The 13,616-nt window shown below is 39.5% G+C and overlaps 1 protein-coding gene across 3 annotated transcripts in view; it reads right to left on the bottom strand.

Annotated features, from left to right (window-relative positions):
- The window catches only part of stau2 (staufen double-stranded RNA binding protein 2), a 364,821-nt gene that overhangs the window by 101,264 nt on the left and 249,941 nt on the right, over window positions 1-13,616 (bottom strand). The window contains exon 13 of one of the 3 annotated variants that reach the window (XR_011960736.1): window positions 632-751. The exons of the other annotated variants lie outside the window; for them this stretch is intronic. The gene's annotated coding sequence lies outside the window, so the exon portion shown is untranslated. The remainder of the gene's footprint in view (window positions 1-631; window positions 752-13,616) is intronic. 3 annotated transcript variants of the gene reach the window in all.

The raw sequence follows: 13,616 nt of genomic DNA, 5'->3' as shown, positions 1-13,616 counted from the left end.
GCAAGTCATGAATACAGATGGAAAGTAATTGAGGCCCGGGGCACTCCACTATATCTTTCCAACCTGAAAATGACTTTAATCCTGACTCTGCCTTCTGTATATTAACCAATCCTCAACCCATGCTTATACATTACCCCAATATTGTGAACTCCTAGCTTGTGCAATAACATTTTATGTGGCACTTTATTGAATGCCTCCTGGTATATTTGTAACACATCAAATTATATTTACTTTATGTCCACTAATCAGATGTTTCCAATGAGAAAATCTTGTTTATTAAGTTAACTGCTGTATAGGTGTTGGTTGACATATTAACACAATTATGATAATTAATCTTTCATCTTCTTAACCTTCTCATTTTTAACCTGAAAGTAAATCATTGAGAAATGGCCTGTTTGATCATTTTTTTATTTAAAAAGCCTCATTTGTATTGGTATCACACAAAATTTCTTTATGCTGTAAAAGATTACAACAAAATTGCCCAATTTCCTTTATCTATGAGGTCAGTATTGTAACAAATAAGAGTACACAGTGTATCTGCTTATTATTACGTTTTAATATTATAATCTGATCAAATAACATGACAGAAAAAACCTATTAATTTCATAATAATGTTTTATAAAAAGTTTACCTCTACTTTTAATCATCTTTCACAGCTTCGTTACCTCCACACTCTCCTCCTATATTTTGGGTGGTGAATTGGGATACTCTAGGCCAAAGAGCTGTCCATGGTGTGGGCCAGTGTTGATCCCTATTAGATAACAGGAAACATACTTACTCAAGCCTAATCAGTTGCTTAGGATGGGGAAGGGAGAGGAGGAGTTCATAAATTTACAAGATAAACATAGATGAGGAAGGTCATTCAATCCTTTCCAATTGATTCACTTAGAAAGATCCTTCAGCCCTCCCATCATAGGGACCAAATGTCTGTTAAATGATTTAAGGTTGTTTTGCCTCAACTATTCTACTGAGAAGGTCATTCTATGCGCAAAAGAATTTCCCGATATCAGTTCTAAATTTACCTTTTAGTAGTTTGAATTGGTGTCCCGTGCCCTGCTATTTTGAGTTCTTTTCAATTAATTTTACCTATTATGTACCTTAATTAAGTCACCATCCTTTGCCTTTTAAGACTGAGAAGTCTTTTCTCCAAATTTCTAATCACTCACTTTGCCACATCAAGGATCAGTCTTATCTGTTCTCTGAATATTGTGTTTCAGTGATCAGAACTTGACTGAGTACTTAAGTACAACATTACATAGGTTAAGTAAGTCTATTTGTCACTTCCATGGTACAACTCTCTATGGTTTAGCTATATGGTTAGCTATGGTTTATGCTATATGGTTTAGCACCTGAGTTAATTTTTTTCATTTGTTGCTTTGTATTGATTTGACAGAGAATGCATAAAATTCCATTTGCCTTTCAAAGCCATCTTTAGCTATTTCAATATTATTCACCAAATAATTATTTTGTTCATTCTTTCCAAAGTTTTTAAAGTTTAGAATGAAAAAACATAGCACAATTATTAATAGAATCACCCCAATGTTCTCAGCTCCAAACATTAAATTTATTCCATTGATTTTCTTTTAAGCAAGTATATTTTAATGTTAAAGAATAGATATAAGCTACTCACATCCGTTTAATTTTTTTTAAATGGAGAAAACACTGGAAAATACTTTCTTCAATTCCTGTAGAAAAAACTGCACTTGCTAAATTACAATTTCACGACAAATATCAAACAAATGAATTCCTTCCTCAGTGAATCACATTGTTTTCAGCTTAGGTGGTCTAAAAATGAATTGGTCATGGTCAAAAACTATGAAACTGGCAGTGAATAGAAAATAATGTATCCTGAAGATTATAACAAGTTTACAACTATATCACAGAGAAATATCTCAAATCAGTCTTGAAAATACAACATTCTGCTAATCAAAGTACTACATTTTCAAATATTGAAACTGAATCTTCTTTACTTAACAAGTCAACTTGACATTTGCAGTTGATTAACACCAAAAGTCATCTTAATGCAGGAAAATTGTGATAACTGTGACTAAAAAATTGAGCATTGGTTAAGCTGAGTTATAAATTATATAAATTATATTTAAAAATGAAGCATCTTTCAGTAGAGATGATGCCTTGGGAGTTAACAGTGAGTCCAGTGTGAAATAGGATCCAATTCCAAAATGTGCTTTTTCACCAAATTTCTGCCCAAACCTATTTGCATATCAATGAGCACAAAATTAAAATACAAACAAAAACAACGGGAGTAGTTCATTTCATCCATCAAGCCTCCTCTGCCATGTAATAAGATCATGGCTGATCTGACTCTAACTTCAAGTCCACAATACTAATCACTTTTCACCCACTTGCTTACCAAGAATATATCTGTGTCTGCCTTGAAAATGTTCAAAGAGTCTGTTTCCACCATCTTTTCAGCATGAGAGTTTTAAAGTTTCATGATCCTCTGAGAGAAAAAAAATCACCTCATCTGTTTTAAATGGACAATGCCTTATTTTTAAATAGTGACTCCTAGCTCTTGATTCTCCCATTAGGGTGATTCATTCTCTCCCCATCCACCATAAGATTCCTCAGGATCTTATACCTTTCAATCAAGTTGCCTTTCTTTCTCTTCTAAATTCAGATGAAACAAGCCCACATAAGACAACCATCCCATTCATTCCAGATGTTGGTCTGCTAAATCTTCTCTGAACTGTTTCTAACACATTAGCACCCTTTCTTAAATCGGGTGGACAGAACTCCAGATGTGCTCTTACCAATGTTCTGTATAACTGAACAACAACCTCCTTCCTCCCAGGCTTTCTGTCTCAGCATGGCGTCTTCTTGGCTTGGCGTGGCGATTTCCTGGCCTGGCGTGGGTATCACCCGGTCCTGTGTGGTGATCACCTGGCCTGGCATGGCAGTTTCTCAGCCCAGTGTGGCAGTCACCCAGCCAAGTGTGATGATCTCCTGGCCTGGCATGGTTGTCAGCCAGCCCAGTATGGCGGTCACCTGGTTCGGCGTGGCAGTCTCCTGGCCTGGCATGGCAGTCTTCTGCCCGTGGCGTGGCGGTCTCCAGGTTTTGTGTGGCCCATGGTGGTGTTTTGGCCATGCATGGACTTCTGGCCTCAAGGTGACGTCTGATGCAATCTGTAGGCTAGTGGCCAGCCTGGACTGGGTTTGAAGGAATGTTGTTCTGAATCTTTTATTTTGCTATTTTCCAATTTATTCCAGTGATCTGTAATCCTTGACTTTTTATTTCTTTACTTTTCTGATTATTTTACCTAAGAACTTGTATTGAAGAATCTGTACCAAGGTACCTTGTACCTAAGATGGTGCCGTAAGTGGTGACTTCTAAACTTTTTACTATACTCATCTGACAACAAAACTAATTCAATACTCTTGCATTCAATTCTACTTATGATAAATTATAATATTCTATCAATTTCCCTAAGTACTTTCTGAACCTGCATACTGACCTTGTGATTCATGCACTGGGAACCCCAAATCCCTCTGTACCTCACAGCTTTGCAACTTCTTAATATTTAGAAAACATGATTTTTTTTATTTTTCCTGCAAAAGTGGGCAATTCCATATTTTCTCACATTATGCTCCATTGGCTAGACCTCTTCACATAAGGAAGTTAGAAAATGATAGGTTATGTTCTCTTCACAAATCACTTTATTACCTAAATTTGTGTTATCAGCAAATTTGGCAACCATACCTTCTGTTCCTTTATATAAGTCATCTATATAAACTGGAAAAAACTGAGGTCCCAGTGCCACTTATGAACCTGAAAAAGACCATTAATGCTTATTCTCTGCTTCCTGTAATCACCCAACTCCAGCACTCTATTGCAAGTTGCATTCAAGTGCTAAGTCACACTAAGTTGACTGGTTTATATGTTCCTAACATGAAAGGCCGAGCTGACCAGTTAAAGAGGAACTAGTCAGAACTGCTTCTTTGATTAGTTAAGTCCAACAACTCTTTGAATAGAGATTTTCTTAAGACCCTCCCTAAGTCTTGGAACTTCAGAAGTTAAACTGTAGATTTCAATTAAATTTTAATTATAAACTACAAACAAAATTAAATTTGTGCAAGAACATTCAGACCTTCTTATGCATCAACATCCAACATTGAGTCCTAGATCAAACTGAGTGTGGTAGCAGCATGTATATGATCATGAACTAATGCTGTTATTTACCAGTTGCTCAATTTTTTTGAGGTAGAGTGGGTACTTTTCTGGGCAGAAAGAGATAGCCTTATGCCAGATCATGTGTTTGCATGATAAACAATGAGAAAGGAACAGATCAGGACAGCCATTGTCTCACAGGATGGCACTGAAGCACCCTACATGAACATCATTCATTCCTTTACTGTTGCTTGGTCAAAATGCTGGTATTCCCTGTCAAAGGACAATGAGGTCGACCTTCAGTAGGAGGACTGCAGCAGATCAAGAAGGCAATTCACCACTATCTTCTCCAGGCTAAAGAGGAACAGGTAATAAAATGCTGGCCAGCCACTGAAGCCCATGTCCCAAGAGTTAATTTGAAAAATGGCTTACCTGTTTAGCAAATAGCTTGGTCCCTTTTCATGAGGTTGCCGGTAAGTCTAACCTTACAATGTGTGGTACTGTAGGAATGCCAATGCACATATTGCCAAGTGAAAGTAAGTAGTAGAAAACCCCTATGCAGATTTCCCAATGAGCGCATCAAGGAAATGAAGTTCATTTGACTACTTAATTTCAAAAGTGAATTTAAGTGCAGGATAGATCTCATTAAGAAATTCAAGAAAATTATTACATGCAATTGCAGATTCGAATGTATCACCTACTCATTGAAAACATGTAATGGGTAGGAGGTTAGGTGTCATTCCATCAAAAACACATGTTTCATGGAATCTGTCAAAGATGTTTGCATGAGCTGAACCGAGAGTTGATGTCATGGCAACATCATCGATTTGGACAAACATGGAGTTTTTAAAAATAGAACTCAACTTGTCAGTTATTATGTTCATAATTTCAATGCCTACAGATTCATGCATTGGTGACAGATCTAAAACACCATGAAACAGTGTTGCAGTGCAAAAGTCCATGCATCATTTGGGTGATACTGGTAAATAGGCTAGCATTGTCAAATAAGCATCGATATGTAAGTCCTATATGATGCACATACAGGGTGAAAGATCTTTTCATGTCTGCACAGGATGATGGCTAAAAGTCCTAACTACTTTCATTACAACTGGACAAAATCCCTTACCACCGATTTGGGCCTTTTAACCAAACTCTTTAGCCATTTAGCAGCCACCGAAGCTGCCTCCAAGCTGTTTCCATATGCAGGTAGAATCAAGCATGCATTGGTCTCACATAACAAAACAGTCATGCAATTAAAATGATATATTGAACAAACCTAGATTGCTGTTAAGTCTAGGTTAGTTCAATAATTCATTTTAATTGCATGACACTGTGACCTTTTGCTATAAATTCTGTGTCTTATGATCCTGCCCCGCTAGTTACCTGATGAAGGAGGAATGCTCTGAAGGCTAGTATTTCCACATAAACCTGTTGGACTATAACCTGGTGTTCTGTGATTTTAAACTTTATTACTATTCAAGTTTAAGCATGTAAGTTAATTTTGACAACTTAATTATTTATGGAGTACATAATAGTCACAGTTAATCCTTTTCTCACACATGCCTGCACATGCACTTGTCACAAAAGGATAACGGCAAAGGCAAAGTCACCAGGGCTTTACCAGATCATAAGGCTGCTTTCTCATTACGGAGAGAGAGAGGAATAGTAGCGGTTTAACCTGAGGATCACCACGCCTCAGGCAACGGGAAAGGTTGAGAAGGAGAATCTATCAAGGTAACCTCAGCCAGTGTGGGAAATTAACACCGACTGTTAGCATCACTCTGCACCTCAAATCAGCTGCCCAACTGAGTTAAACTGACCCCGAGAAAAGAATTATAGCAGTAAAGAAAAGGACATTTTTGTCTATGCTGGCATTCTGCAGAACAATCCAATCTATCTAATTTTCCCAATGTATGCCCAAAATCCAGTGAGTTTATTTATTTCAGTTACCCAACCAAACTCCTTTCAAATCAAATCAGCGCCAATTCTTCGACAACTCTCATCAAAATGAGTTCCAGATCAATACCATTTGATGAGTTTAAAAAAAAATTCTTCCTCACATTTCTTTTACATCTCTTGCCTAGTACTTTAATTCTGGGTCCCCTCATGTTTGTACCATCCGCTAATGAGAACAGTGATCCTTTGTCTACCTTAGCTAAACCCATCATAACCCTGTCCACCTCTGTCAAATCTGCCCTCAATCCTCATTGTTCCAAGGAGCACACACTCAGTTTCTCCAATCTAAACTTATAGCTAAATGCCCTCATCCCTGGAACCACTCTGGTAAATTTCATCTGCATCCTCATATCTCTCAGCATACATTGACCAGAACTGAACACAATACACATTGTAGATTACCCAGAATTCTATACAGGTTCAGTGGAACCTGTTCACCAGTTCTGTGAAAGGGTCACTTGATCTGAAACGTCAACTCTGATTTCTCTCCACAGATGCTACCAGACTGCTGAGTTTTTCCAGTAATTTGTGATTTTGTCACCCAGGATCCATATGCTTTCCAAACTGCTCTCTCGGTATGTCCTGCCATCTTCAAAGATCTACACCCATGAACCCCCCAGGTCATGGGTTTGAATACTTCAAACCACCCCTCAAACTACATGCCTAGTTTCTTTAGGGATAGGAGACAGCCAGACAGGTGGATATTCACCATTCCATAAGAATTTGAATCAAAGTGATCATCAAAGCCAACAGCTCAGGGGAACCATGATAGAGCACACAATCAATTTTCCAAAAGTGCAGTTCTAGTGCATGAAGAGGTTGGCGGGGGGGGGGGAGGTGCCAAGCACTATACTCATGCAAGGGCCTCACACAATATTCTCCAGATATAGACTTCTGCTGAGAAGTAGACCTTGAAGTAGGTGATGCACAACTCATGGGGAAGATGTAGGAAATAGAAGTGTCACAGCTGCAGAGGGAGGTGTCTGGGAAAGCCACAGGGAATATCTCACCAGGATTCCATCAACATCAAGAACCATTTGATTCAGGTGTATGATCAATTGAGCTTCTTTGACGCAAGAGGAATGGCATGGACTAGAAGTTACTTTGAGTTGCTTTTGAGAGCGCTTCCACTGAACATGCAACCATATTAAGTTCACCCTTAGCACCTGATGATTTTGCATCCCATCCAAAGACCCTTACTTTCTTTGATCTTCCATTACCGTGAAAGTTCATACATCCAGTGTTATCTGTCAATATTTACATTGTGTTGAAAATAGGGAATGTGCTCAGTTGCAGGCACAACAAATTCCACTCAGTGCTCTGAGTGATGTGGTGCCCTTTGGACATTGCCACTTCTGAATTGTTCTCCTCCTATGGCCTCAGAGATGTTGGAGACAGGTTGTTCATTCCTCTTTGCTCATGGTTGAAATATACTGTCTTTTTCATTGAGGTACAATGGGAGCATTTCCAGAAGTTGCTACACCCGCATTTCTGCAGAGGCGGTATCCATCACTAGTTGTTATTGCACAGAATCTCTGTGTGAGAGATCAAGAATGACAATTATAATGATGTTACCCTGTGAAGGATAGCATCCTCATTCTCTTCAGCAACTGCCTCAGTCCTCTGATGATGCTTCAGTAGTGGCTGGCATTCCCTCCAATTTGTGGGCGGCATGGTGGCACAGTGGTTAGCACTGCTGCCTCACAGCGCCAGAGACCCGGGTTCAATTCCCGCCTCAGGCAACTGACTGTGTGGAGTTTGCACGTTCTCCCCGTGTCTGCGTGGGTTTCCTCCGGGTGCTCCGGTTTCCTCCCACAGTCCAAAAGGTGTGCAGGTTAGGTGAATTGGCCATGCTAAATTGCCCGTAGTGTTAGGTAAGGGGTAGATGTAGATGTAGGGGTATGGGTGGGTTACGCTTCGGCGGGGCGGTGTGGACTTGTTGGGCCGAAAGCCCTGTGTCCACACTGTAAAGTAATCTAATCTAAAAATCTAATCTAATCTATGAGCTGTCGGTATCACCGACCAGTCATGATTCCATAGTGTGGCATGAATTCTGTAAATGTAAATGTACATTTCCTAGACATGCTTCCTAAACTACCATATGTGGCTTTCCACACTCTCTCTGGCAGCATTTATACAATCAAAACCTGGACCATACTCTGAATGGGACTGCTCAGGACTGCCTCTGACTTTGTCACCTCCTCCTGCAGACTTATGAGATGTTCACCACCAAATGTCAATATATCTATGCAAACACAAAGGCCCTGCTGAGTACACTGGCTGGTCAAGGGTACACTTATTAGATGTGATGGGGGCTATTTTAAGGTCCTTTCTGACACAGCCTGACCTGTTCATGGTACCTCTTCAATATACCATTGGATGGTAAAGCTGGTCTATAGTGAAGACAGCAAGATCTTTAAAATGACTCCTTGGTGTGTTTAAATCTGGTCTGCTCACTTTCAGTCTGAACTCTGTTCCCAAAGTTGCCAATTGACTGTCCACCCTTCCCTCCAGTCAAGCAGCAGTTTACTCCTCACAAAGAGTGGGAGCTATTACTGCTTGTCTTTGGGACCAGGATGCTCTCTTAGAAACAGCCCTGATATCTCTGTGAGTAAAATAATGTATTTTGCTGTGGTTCCATTTGAACAAGAGTTCCTTAAGAAATTGTCAGAAGGGATTGAAGGGAAAGAAGTCATTTCATAGCATCCTCATCCAAGGAAATGACAGCAATGCCATGAGAAGTCTGACAACCGTATATGAATGCTCATGTCAGGGAATGCATCTTCAAACTCCTCCCCATGACAAGACCAACCTCTCACAATGCAGATTGCCCTCCATTCCTGTTACCCAAACCTGTGCACATTCCAGGCACTCCAGTTTATTCATAGCAATGCTTTCAGCCCCGTGTCCACAGATAGCTCCATTTTTCATCAACTATTCAGCTATGGTAGAAAAACCACCTAAGTACTGCACCAATCACGGATATAATGCCCCTTCTTGAGAACAAGGATATCCGGGGGTGACAAAAATATCTGTATTTCATAAATTCTACAGAGATAACTCTCAGCAGCGTATTGGCAGAGCCCATCTCACCTGGCATTGGTGAGAACACTGAGTATGATCTGTTCTTGACTTACACGACTTCTCAACTCCCAGAACAATGATAGGCAGATCCACTTCTGTCAATCTTACAAAATCCTCTTCTAATATCTGTACTTTAAAGAATTATCCCTCAGACTATGTTATGTATTGTGTCTAGTTCGATGGCAACTGATCAATTCAATTTTGCTTCTTAGTTTTTATTGTAATAATAGTTTGACTCAATTGATTTGCTAAGTCATTCCCACAGGCAGTTAAGAGTTAACTACATTTTTTTCACCACATTGATAAAGATCTGGAGTAATATACAGGCCAGAATAGACAAGGATTACAGATTAAAAGCAAAATACTGCATATACTGGAAATCTGAAAAAGCACTAAGAATGGTGGAGAAACTCTGCAGGCCTGGCAGCATCTGTGCGAGTTCCAAACAAGAGTCATATCAGACTCAAGACATTAACTCTGTTTCTCTCCCCACAGATGCTACCAGACCTGCTGAGTTTCTCCAGCATGATATGTGTTTGTTAAGGATTACAGATTTCATTTCCTAAGAGACATTAGTGAAACAGATGGATTTTTCAGACTGTTGAAATACTATGTGGGTAAGATGTTAAGGATCCCACAACAACAGAAAGCATGATGTGAAGTGTGACTTAATTAGGCAAGATGCAAAATTTTGATTTCCCAAAAGGTGGTTGAGAACAGAGCTTAAGTGAAAGGAATGTTGTAGTTTAACAAAATTTACACTGGCTTGTGATGGGTTTCTACTTGTAATGCACTGCAACGAATACCCATTAGCTTCTTTTTTTTAAAAGTTGTGTCCTATCGTCAAGGTGAAACCAATAACACATGAGAAGCATGCAGCACCAGGTTAATGATTGCTTTAAGGTGGTAAGCATCTACTGGGGCTTTGTGAACTGGTCAACAGTTTTTCTTGTTTAACTCTATGGGACAAGGGAGGGGAGCATGAAAATGGACTCTTATCTGGCATCTCATGAACAGCAAAGATGAGACAATGGTAATGGGGTTTATCAAGTGTGGACAGGCACATGAAGAAATGGAAGAGAGGTTTCTGGGAAAGCAGGGGGCGGGGTCAGGGCATAAACGAGTGAAGTGAAAAGAAATAAAAACAGAAAATGCTGGAGAAACACAGGTGGTCTGTCAGGATCTGTGGAAAGAGAAACAGTGTTAATATTTTGAGTCCAACCTGAATCTCATGGTCTACTTGTTGCGAAAGAACGACGGTGGGGACAGTCAGTCAAAACTAAGAAATTACAGAGTTGAAGGGAAGTGTCAGCACTATCCAAATGTGTTGCTATTTCAAGGTGTCAGCTGGTAAAGTTCTTTTAGGCCTCTATCACTCCCCAAGTGTACTCCAATGAGGCTGTCTGACAACATCCTTGACAATGAATGGAAGGGAGGGCAGCAGATTCAGCCATGTCCCATGGAGTGCCGAATTCAACGTCAGATGCTATCATGAGCATTCAATAAGGAATGCAAACTAAAATATATGGCTTCTTCTACAATAAAGAAATGTCCTTAAATAATTAACATATTGTCCCGACCATGAGGTATGCCAGAACACTTAGCTCTCTGACTAAGCCAGTCCCAAGTAATAACGAGGATGCATACATGAATGCTCACATAATGAACCAGTATAAGAACAATGGGCCGAATAGCTTCCTTCTGTGTAAAATAATTCTGTGATTCTATGACGAATAAATGAACTGAATTTAATGTAAAATATTTGCAATTGAAATTTAATTTTAAAGAAAAACCCTTTCTTCTCATAATTCTTATGTTAATGGGAATGTAGTTGGGCAGAAATGTTGTGGTCAAGGTAAGGAGCCTCCCTGTTTGAACAGCAGGTCCCCTGAGAGGCTACCCATTGATGAAATATTGGCAGTATTGTCGGCTGATGGTGGGTCTCACCAATGAAAAGCTTCTCCTGTTGCAGAATCAAATATGTTTTGCTGCCAGCAAAGTAAAATTACAAAAGTTTTAGTTATTTTAATAGCTCAGCTGGAGTATTATGTACAGTTGTGGGCACCACATTATCAGAAGGATGTGAACACACTGGAGACAGTGCATAAGTGGTATACAAGAATGGTTCCAGAGGGACTTCACTTGTGAGGGCAGACTGAAAAATCTGAGATTTGCCTTCTCTTCTCACTTGCCCTCAAGACTAGGGACACAATTCACAGCTCCAAGCAGCTCTCTGGTATAAAGTAGTCACTGTGAACTTAGAGTGAATCTGTGGAAATCATTACTGCAGAGGGCTCACAAGGCTGGATCTTTCAGTATATTCAAGACAGAGAGATGGATTTTTTTTAACCAGTAAGGGAATCAAAGGAAACAGGGGAAATGCAGGAGAGTGGAGTTGATGATTATCAGAGCAGCCGTGGTTTCCATGAATGGCACAGCATACTGGATGGGCTAAATGGTCTCCTGCTGCTCCTACATCTTATGGTCACCTAACAAATTTGGAGACAGATTCGTCCATTCAATTATGGATGTGGATGGACTCTTGTAGCCAGAGGGCCAATTAGTTTTAAGTAAAGAAGTAGGAAAGATAGAAGCATCACCTTTCTAACATTTTAAAATCTTGAGTTAAAAATAGATTTAACAAGCAGCCTAAGACAGTGAAGGCCATCCTTTTGCATGCTATTGGTGGCTTGTCCAAATCTGAGATGGCTATCATCTAGAAGGACAAAGACAGCAGATGCATGGGAACACCACCTCCAAGCTCCCATTTGAGCCAAACAACATTCTGATTTGCAACTACATCACTTCAAAGGTGTCTGGCCAAAATTCTGAAATTCCCTTCCCAGAGCACTAAGGGTGTTCTTACACTGCATAGACGGTAGCGGTATAAGAGATAGTTCACCATCACCATCTCCAGGTCAGGTACACAATAAATGGCAATAAATGCTGACCAGGCCAGCAATGCCCACATTCCATGAATGAATAACAAGAATGGCAGGCCTGCATTGAGTACTGGTTCCCTAACTTACCAACTCTAGGTACCTAAAATGGTGCTAGGTCAGGAACCGGAAGGCTGACTAGAACTTTTATTTAATTTTTTTCAGTTTGGCTCTCAATGAGTCTGATTAGTTACCCAGTGCATGTAAGCTGGTAGCTTTGGTGGCCCTGATTCCATCTCTGCAAAGATGACCTAGTGGAGGGATGTAGCCATGGAACGATATATACCATGAATGGTCGGTCCCTAGGGAGTACTGGGGAACCAAGGGACCTTGATGTGCAAGTTCATTGATTTCCAAAGGTGTCAGCACAGACAGACAAGCTGGTGAAGAAGGCATACAGGATGCTTGCCTTAATTAGCCAAGGGGAAGAATATAGAAGCAAAGAAGTCAAAGCATTGGTTAGGTCATTGATAGAATACTGTGTGCAGTTGTGGTCACCACATTATCCAAAAGATATCTATGACTTTAATACTTAATCTCATCTGTCTTCACTTTCTCCCTCAGCTCTGGAGGCAGAAAATCTAATCCTTTACATGGTGCATACTGATGACGTAATTAAGTATCTAAAATGAACATCTTTAACTTACAGTAATTTTATTAGTGCTGTGAATAATGCAGAGAATAATTATGCTGTTTTCAACACCGAATAAAGTTCTGGAAATTCACTGTTTTCTCTCTTATATCCTTCAGTCAACTTGACTCGGCTCTGATTATTTTACCTTTCTGTTTAAAACACTGTATCTGAGAACTTTGACGTATTAATTAACTGGAGGAAAAATTATAACAAAGCTTAAATTAATTTTCTTCATGAATAAATTTTCTGAAAGAAAGTGCGAAGATAATGGGAAATATGTTTTAATGGCTCAGTGGTTAAAGAGTCTGTGCTTTGCAATTCTAAGTCATACAATCAAAATGTTTCAGATTTACTTGTGGTCCATATTTATCTCAAGGGAATCAACAATTCTCCTCACAAGCCTTAGAATAGGAAGTTGAAAACAGTGTAGTCTACCTGCTATCTGAGAACTCCACTTGGAAAGTACATATGTTTATATGTCGGGTGAGGAAAGCCTAAGGATTGACTGTGATGTTCTCTATGGTTCAATAACCTGCTGGCACACACAGCCTTGCTTACAGATAATAACCATAACTTGAGGGCTGCTGGCACCATGGCACTTTATGCAGCAGGAATCAGTGTCTTCAATTGTGTAGACATAAAAGAAGAGGAAGGAGTAAAATAGCATCTGTAAATAAATTAAAGCTTTTATTTTGTTTGTACGCTGAGACTAGCTCAATTGTCCAAATTGCACAAATTTCTGCTTTGAAGGGTCAGTGAGCTGATTTTACCTTGCAATATCTTGAATTTGATTTTTCTGAAATAATTTATAAACTTGACTATAAATCAGAAACTTTGATGCAAGTCCACATTTTATAATTTTGACATTTATATTGAG

The sequence above is a fragment of the Chiloscyllium punctatum genome, chromosome 5, assembly GCF_047496795.1.
Source record: "Chiloscyllium punctatum isolate Juve2018m chromosome 5, sChiPun1.3, whole genome shotgun sequence".
NCBI lineage: Eukaryota > Metazoa > Chordata > Chondrichthyes > Orectolobiformes > Hemiscylliidae > Chiloscyllium > Chiloscyllium punctatum.
The sequence above is the reverse complement of the archived record's forward strand: the minus strand, read 5'-3'. Positions and strand labels throughout refer to the sequence as shown.